Source organism: Sturnira hondurensis, unplaced genomic scaffold, assembly GCF_014824575.4.
Source record: "Sturnira hondurensis isolate 20B ecotype Veracruz unplaced genomic scaffold, ASM1482457v3 Scaffold0008860, whole genome shotgun sequence".
Lineage (NCBI taxonomy): Eukaryota > Metazoa > Chordata > Mammalia > Chiroptera > Phyllostomidae > Sturnira > Sturnira hondurensis.
In genome coordinates this window covers 1,079,084-1,087,252 of record NW_028081491.1, presented here as the reverse complement: position 1 = coordinate 1,087,252, position 8,169 = coordinate 1,079,084, and positions in this window count along the sequence as shown.

The window sequence follows — 8,169 nt, the reverse complement described above, 5'->3', positions numbered from 1 at the left end:
AGTTGTCTCATATGTCAAGAGACTGTCCTGTGACTGCCTTCTGAGGAGAGCAGAAGAAGGTGGACTGATGAGGCTGTGGCCCAAGGAGAGATAATTAGACACCATGGAATCCCTTAGACAACTGTGTCTGCGATTCAGAAACTTACAGGGTAAGGAGAACAAAAGTGTTCTGCAAAAAGTAGGTATTCGGTAAATACCTGATGACCTCACTGAGTTTATCCTGAAAAAAAGGAGGACAGAAAGAACATTATTTAAAAAGGGGTTGCAAGGAGGTCAAAGCAGGGTTAGGCAGAAAGACTTTCAAACTGGAAATTATCAGAAACAACTCTGGTGCACACCACAAGGTCAAGAACTGTGTTGACCTGAGCAGATGGGGGTTCAGTCCCTGTGACAAGGAAGAAAGGCCATGGCCTGTGCACAGAGTCAGAGCACGATAAACACACGTGTGTGTCTTTGTCCTCCTCAGGGGTAGGACTAGAACCATGTCCCAGACTTCCCAAGAGTGCTCTCCCTGTTCCACCCCATGCCACATTATCTCCATTTGGGACCCAGGGACTAAGTACCTTTATTTGTGCCTCTTTAACATTCAGTTCCTGTGCCCTGCCCCATCCTGTGGTGGCTCCTCACTGCCAGATGGAGCATCTCCAAGAGTCCTTGGGCTCAGCCATTGGCTGGCAGACTCCTTAAGCTGGACAGACACGTGACGACCCCTGGTTACCAGGGACCCGCAGGACAGGGGCCCCACATTCCAGCCCAGAGACTTCTGCCCCCGAAGCCTGCATGTGAAACTGCAAACTACCAAAACAACCATTAATGGAAACTGACTAAATAAAGTAAATATACCATGTGATGGAGTACAATAACAATAACCTAGATCTCTCACATGTAGGAAGTCAAATCAGTAAGCGTCAGAGTTATGGGCACAAAGAAATTCCTTTTCTGTAAAGAGAAAGTACATAATCTCTCCTGGTTTAGGAGTTGACATTTTCCTGCAAGTGTTCAACTGTTAGAAGCTCCGCCAGGGGAGAGGCACATGGGATTTCTACATTTCTCTGCACTTTCTTTTTTTTAGACTCTAGGTCCATAGTACTTTCAGTTTAAGTGACAAGAGCTACATGTGCTGGTTACTTGAGGTTAAGGGTCCTTGGATGGACAGGGTTTTGTTTGAAATAAAGCAGGGGCTGACAGGTGGGAAGGAAGCAGGTGCACCTGAGAGCTCTCCGTGGCTCACAGGTAAAGCAGCTGTTCCGAACCACCTCGCAGGAAGACCCCATCTGGAGGTGCAGTCTTCTCTTGTTCCAAACCAGCTCTAACCTCTTCTGGTTTACCTGTTCTCTGTTTTGGAAAAAAATGAGGGATTCCAGTCACCTCATTTTTCCCGAGTTCCTCCTACATCAGCTTTCTGTAACAAATGCAAATAGGAGGTAAGGGCTAACCTCATGGGGTTTCCAACTCACTGGGAGCTAGTCCTACTGGGCGGTTCAGAAGGAAGCCCATAACTACAGCTGATTGGACTGAGACTACAAGCCAGTCTCGTTATCTAAGGAATCTACTCTGGGCCAGAACACCCAGACTTTACTTCTAGGGTAGCAACTAACTGGAAGCTAATTCAGGGTAAGTAGCTTTTCCTCCCTTGTGAGTCAGTTTCCTTACCCACAGCGTGGGGCTGGGGTGGGGTGGTCAGGCAGCTTATACTCGGAGGAAATATCATCCATGAAAATGTGCATGTAAATATACCAAATCTCTATCTGCTGTACATGCTTAGGTAAACATATGTGTGTTTATTTGGGGGTGAGGTGATTTGGGCGACAATAGGAAAAAGCCATGTCCACCAAATCAAGGTAGGTAGAAATGGGAGGTGAATTTGGAACAGGGGTTTGCAGGACAGGAAGTGAGGAATCTTTTTGCATGTGAGGTGCTATGAGGAAAAGAAATGTGGGTGGGTACAAGAAGAAAGGGAGGAACTCGGAGGCCTCCCCACCCTCTGGCAAAAAGATGAATCAGAAAGTTTGGAGTTTATGTGGGAGAAGGTATGAGAAAAGAGGATTGACAGGAAAGACCCTTGAACTCTAAAAATCTAACAGATCTCAGGAAGAGAGAAGAACCCAAGATCGAGGCAGAACAGTGAAATGCCACATTAGGAGCTGAACCCCAAATTTTGGGAGATGCATGGCTGGAGGAACTGGCGTCCAGGTGCCATGGTTCTCTGATGCTCTGCTGGCCTCTCTCAGGGTGTGTTATAATAAACGCCAGCAGACCCACATCCAGATCCGTGCTTTGCCCCTGGGCTCTCCGCAAATCAACTGAGAGCCCAGTTGATTTGGGCTGTGTTTCCGGCTGATTTTCTAAGGAATTCAGAGATTGCCTCAAGAAATAGCCCATAGAAAGGATGGTAGAGAGAGTGGCTGGGTCTCAGAAAAGGCTCAGGGGAATGCTCTCCTGCTTTAGGGACTGCTCTCTGCAAGGTGTTTCTGCACTGTGAAAACCTATTATTGAACACCAAACCTACCAAAGAGAAAAATGAGGAGTGGGAGTTGGGGAGTCCTGGGGGCAGGGGCAGGGGCAGGGGCAGAGGAAGGTCAGCCAAATCTTATAATCAGGAAAGGTGGTGTCACCCTAAAGGGCCTGCAGAGTCTGCTCTAAAAATACTAACCAACATTTACACGTGAGAAGCCACATCGAAGGCAAGAGCTGCTTAAGCTTTTTGCAGTCAATTCATTTAATCCTCACCTCAGTCCTACAAAGCAGTTGATGGTCATTCTAATTCCAGGTTTATAAATGAGGGGACTAAGACATAAACAGGTTTAGTGACTTGTTCACAGTTTCACAGACAGTATGTATATTAGTTATCTTTTGTTGTCTAATAAATTACCACAAACTTAGCAGCTTAGAACAAAGCCTATTTATTATCTCAGCTTCTGTGGGTCAAGAACTTAGGCCCAGCTCAGCTGATGATTGGGGTCTCCCATGAGGCTGCAATCTGCCAGGGCTGTGGTTTAATCTGGAACTCAGCTGGGGAAGGACCTGCTTCCAAGTTCACATGCTTGTTGGCAGGTAGCAGCTCTGTGAATGCTGTCGGAGAGAGGCCTCTGTTCCCAGCTGACTATTGGCCAAAGGCCACCTCACTTCCTCACTTCACAAGCTTCTTTTTATGCTTCCTCACAGCATGGGTGGTTCACATTATCAAAGCCAGGGACAGAAGGTCTCTTGGCAGGAAACTGACAATCATGCCACATAATCACAGAAATGACATCTCATCACCTTTGTCATATTCTATTGGTTAAAAGCAACACAAGTTTCCACACACACTCAGAGGGAGAGATTACACAAGGGCAACTAGAGGAGGCAGGATCACCAAAGGGCATCTGAAGTCTGGCTGCCACAGTAAGCTGCATTGGAACCCAGGCAGCATGGCACCAAAGTGTAGACACCTCACCTCTATGCTCTTCTCCTACTGATACTTTCACCATGTCTGTGCAGTACCCAAATCCTCAATGCCTGACCCTGAGCTCATCCCTTTTTTGTGTGCTCTCATCTTTAACACACAGAGTCATTATCGCGAGGAGTGCAGCCTCCCTGGCCTCTAGCCACCAAATTAAGGAAGGGTACAGGCTACTAGGGGTGGATTCCTGAACTCTCCAGATTTTATCAAGCAGGTTCCCAGCAGGAAACAGAAGGCACACTCAAATTAGGATAATTAGAGGATGTTTCTTTGCAAAGGGGCTACTTACAAGGTGTGGACAGCTGCAAGGGGACCATGGAGTGAAGTGTTACCAGTATCAGACTAAATGGATAAGGGAAGAGAAGGGTATGGGAACTCAGAAGAACAGAGCTGTGAGGAGGATGACTCCATCCCAGGTGACTGCAGGGAGGAAGTCAGAGCAATGAAAACCCTGACCCCCTTCTACTTCCTCCTCCTCATCTCCTTCTGGGACCCCCATTGGCCAAACCCACCCAGAATCCAGAGGTCCAGCAGCTATAGAATGCAGTCCACACAGGTGAGGCTCACCAGGCTGGAGCTGAGCAGGGAGAAAGGGGGTTGGGGGCAGTAGGTGGTCAGCAAGCAGGATACCCCAGTGTAAATATTTGCCCAATCTTCACCTCTTGGAGGGGGAGGACTTAAAACTAAAGTTTTAATGGTAGGAAAAATTGAATGTCAACAGAAAGAAAATAGAGCCAATTTCATATTAGGTAGGAATGTGTAATTTGATTCACCAAAGGTTCAATTTGTCCCAAAACTTTCAGGAGCCCATGTGTGGCTAATGTGAAGCAAAGTATTGCTTTGTGTAATTCTAAACTTCTGCAGGTACCACTGTAAACCTAAAATCTAGAACTTAATTCATAATAACAGTATTGTTGTTGTTGTTATAAGAATTATATGGCAATTTTATATCATACAGATCAGCCTAAGTGTTTCACCGCACTGAGGCTCTGTGTACTTTACTTCAGGAAAGCCATCAAGTTCATTGGTGCTTAAGGAAACAATCAAAAATGAAAATTTGTTTTTATTCAGTTTCAAAGGAATTTAATATTATACACAGTTGAGGAAGAAATTACACATTTCTATCAGTTAGAAACTGATCAGTTAGAAACTATTTTTTATAATAAAATAGATTTTAAATTCAGTGCATGTCATTATTAATTGCTAAGGAAATCTTAGCCCTTTTGTGCCTTAAAACAAATAAGGAATTTTTTAAGTATATCTTATTGATTATGCCATTACAGTTGTCCCATTTTTCCCCCTTGCCCCCTCCACCTACTACTCCCCTTCCATCCATTCACCCCTCCCTTAGTTCATGTCCATGGGTGGTGCATATAGTCCTGTGGCTTCTCCATTTTCTATGCTATTCTTAATATCCACCTGTCTATTTTGTACCTACATGATTATGTCTCTTATTCCTTCTACCTTTTCTTTTATTGTCCCCCTTCCCCTCCCAGCTGATAACCCTTCAAATGATCTTCATGTCTATGATTCTCTTCCTCTTCTACTAGAAGACTTTGCTTAGTTTGCTTTTGTTATTGCTTTTTAGATTCAGTTATTGATAGTTGTGACTTTGTTGTCATTTAAATGTTCATAGTTTTGATCTTTTTCATAAATAAGACCCTTTGACATTCATATAACTATGAATGTGATTCTTGGTGATGATGAAATTCTTTAGCTTTACCTTATCTGGGAAGCACTTTATCTGCCCTTCCATTCTAAATAACAGCTTTACTCGATAGAGTAATCTTGGTTGTAGGCCCTTGCTTTTCATCACTTTGAATACTTCTTGCCAGTCCCTTCTTGTCTGCAAAGTTTCTTTTGAGAAATCAGCTGATAGTCTTACGGGAGGGAACTCCTTTGTAGCTAACTCTCTGCCTTTTTCTTGCTGCTTTTAAGATTCTCTTTATCTTTAATCTTTGGCATTTTAATTATGATCTGTGGTCCTCTTTATGTCCAACTTGTCTGGGTTTCTCTGTGCTTCCTGGACTTGTATGTCTATTTTCTTTGCCAAGGTAAAGATGCTTTCTTTCATTATTTTTAAAATAAGTTTTCAATTTCTTGCTCTTCCTCTTCTCCTTCCAGCATCCATATGATTTGGATGTTAGCACCTTGGAGATGTCCCAGAGTCTTATACTCTGTTTTTTTGAATTATTGTTTCTTCATTCTGTACTGGTTGAATGTTTATTTCTTCCTTATGTTCCAAATCGTTGATTTGATTCCTGGCTTCCTTCCCTTCACTGTTGGTGTTCTGTGCATTTTTTCTTTATTTCACTTAGTGTAACCTTCATTTCTTCCCTAATGTTTTTGCTGTGTACGGTGAGATCACTGAGCATTCTGATCACAAGCGTTTTGGAGTCTGAAAGGTTGTCTATCTCCACATTGTTTACTTATTTTCTGGGCCTCTGTTCTGTTCTTTTATTTTGGCAATATTTCTTTGTCACCTCAATTTGGCAGCTTCCCTGTGTCAGTGTAGCAGGTAGAGCTGCTTTGACTCCCTGTCTTAGCGCACCAGTTAAGTTACATGGGGCCAAGCCTTAGGTATTCGCCAGGACAGGCAGCTGGCTCACTGCTTTGTTGTTCCATGTGCTGGGGAGGGGCCAAAGAGGGAACAATGCTGCTGCTGCTAACTTCTGGTGGCTTGCCTAGCACTCACCCCATTTCCAGTCACTTCCTGTGTGTCACCCTTTTCCTGTGTGTGACTGGCACCCCTCCAGCTGCTGCCCTGGTTGTGGTTCCCAGAGTGGTTGGATTTGCATATGTTCTGGGCTATCTTGAGAAACTGACAGTTGCTTATGCTGCCCCAACCCACACTGTTTTTTTCAGCCAGAAGTTATGAGACTATCTTTCCCCCAGAGGAACCCTGGGCCACACAGTCTGGTTTGGGGCTGGGGTCGCTGGCTCACAAAGTATCTCCCTGATTTTTACCCACCACACATGACTGTGGGACTACCCATTCCACCCTCCGGCACATCATGGCTGCCACACCACATCCTCTCAGCCCTGGCTCCCCAGATCCACCCCTCCTACCCGTCTGGATGAATCTAGCTTCTTTAAGTCCTTGGTTGTCGGACTTCTGTACAGTTCAATTTTATGGCAGCTGTGGGTGTTTTTCATTTTTAAATTAGTCATGATCCTTCTTATGGTTGTGCAAAGAGGTGAAGCATGTCTACCTACTCCCCTGTCTTGACTGAAAGCTTCCAAATAAGGATTTCTTAAACAGTCTTCAGTATTTACCTGGTGTGGGTCACTAGTTCCCTGGGTCCTCCTTTTCTCATTAAGGAGGCCCCTATATCATTAAGCAGTTAGGAGATGCAAGAGGTTTGTGTAACAGAGAGCTCTGTTCTGGCTATGCTCAGAAGAGGCAAAAATGTGCTGCTCTGGTTATCATTATTGATCCAATATACCATCCACTAGATGGCTGTGATACAGCCATGGGCTGGAATACTAAGCAACCACTAAAAAAATGATATGAAAGACTTCAGTTGATATGCAAAGATATTCATCATATACAGTTGAGTGGGAGAAAGCCTAGATAAGACTATTGTACAGTGAGACTCAATTTTTGAAGAAATCAAATATGTATATGTGTGTCTGTATGCAACTGTGTTGTATTTTTAAGTCATGAAGAGTAGATATGAAAATACTTTCAATAATTATTTGGGGGAGTACTAGGTAATTATCATTATCTTTTTGCTTGGCTGACGTTTAAACACCAATATGTACTTATCATGTAGAAATTTGTTATAAAAAAAAAACAAAAAACCTCTCCTTGTAGCACACTGGAAACAGAGCAAAGCAGCAGGCTCCCTTGGAGCACAGTCCTTGGGGCCTTCATCATATTGTATTCTCTTCAACTTATGAAAAGGGGGCCCCTTAGTATCCTCAACCCACCCCATTCCTATCCTGGTGCTTATCAAAAATATGCACTATGATAGGCAAGGAGAAAAGACCAACCCCTGTGTCCCATCAGAAAAGGCTGAGGGGTTCCAGATGAGCCAACTAGGCCAGGCCTTTTCTCTATGCCTTTTACGTTGTTTCTTCCCAAGACCTCTGGGGTCAGGAGCTAGCAGTTACAATGCTGGTATAAACTCTGGAATTCTGTTTGTACAACTTAAACCTGGCTTTAGTCCCTGCCTTCTTTATATTTCACTTCCTATTAACAAATGGTGATGCCATTTTCTTGTCCAGGAAACAAAGAGGTCTTTCTAAGTGTCCCTGAACTCGCTTCTCACCCCGTCCCCTTCTAACTGGACTCCAAATGAGAAGTATTAACCGATATGGAAATATTAACCATGTCTAAAATTATTGCCTGAGCTCCTTTCATTAAGAAAAGTATACAAATTCCAGATTGTGTAAAGCCTTCCCACTTTCCAGCAGAGCACCTGAAGACCTCACTGCAGGAATGTGCTGCCCAAGCTCCCTGCATGTCCCTCTTCCACAAGAAAACATTCTGGGGCAGGTCTCCTCTCTGAAGCACTCCTCTCCCGAAGGCAATGACCTTTTTCACTTTTTGGTTGCCTTTCCAGTTCCAGATTATATTATGTCCCCCAGAAAATCTATAAAATTTGCCTTTTTAGGAATGTTTCAGGGTGAGGCAGTTTTTTAAAGCCATGACACTACTGATGAGAAATAGATTTACTTCTCAGCATCCTTTTGACTTCTCTTCAAGGGGGTGGAAGGCTAGA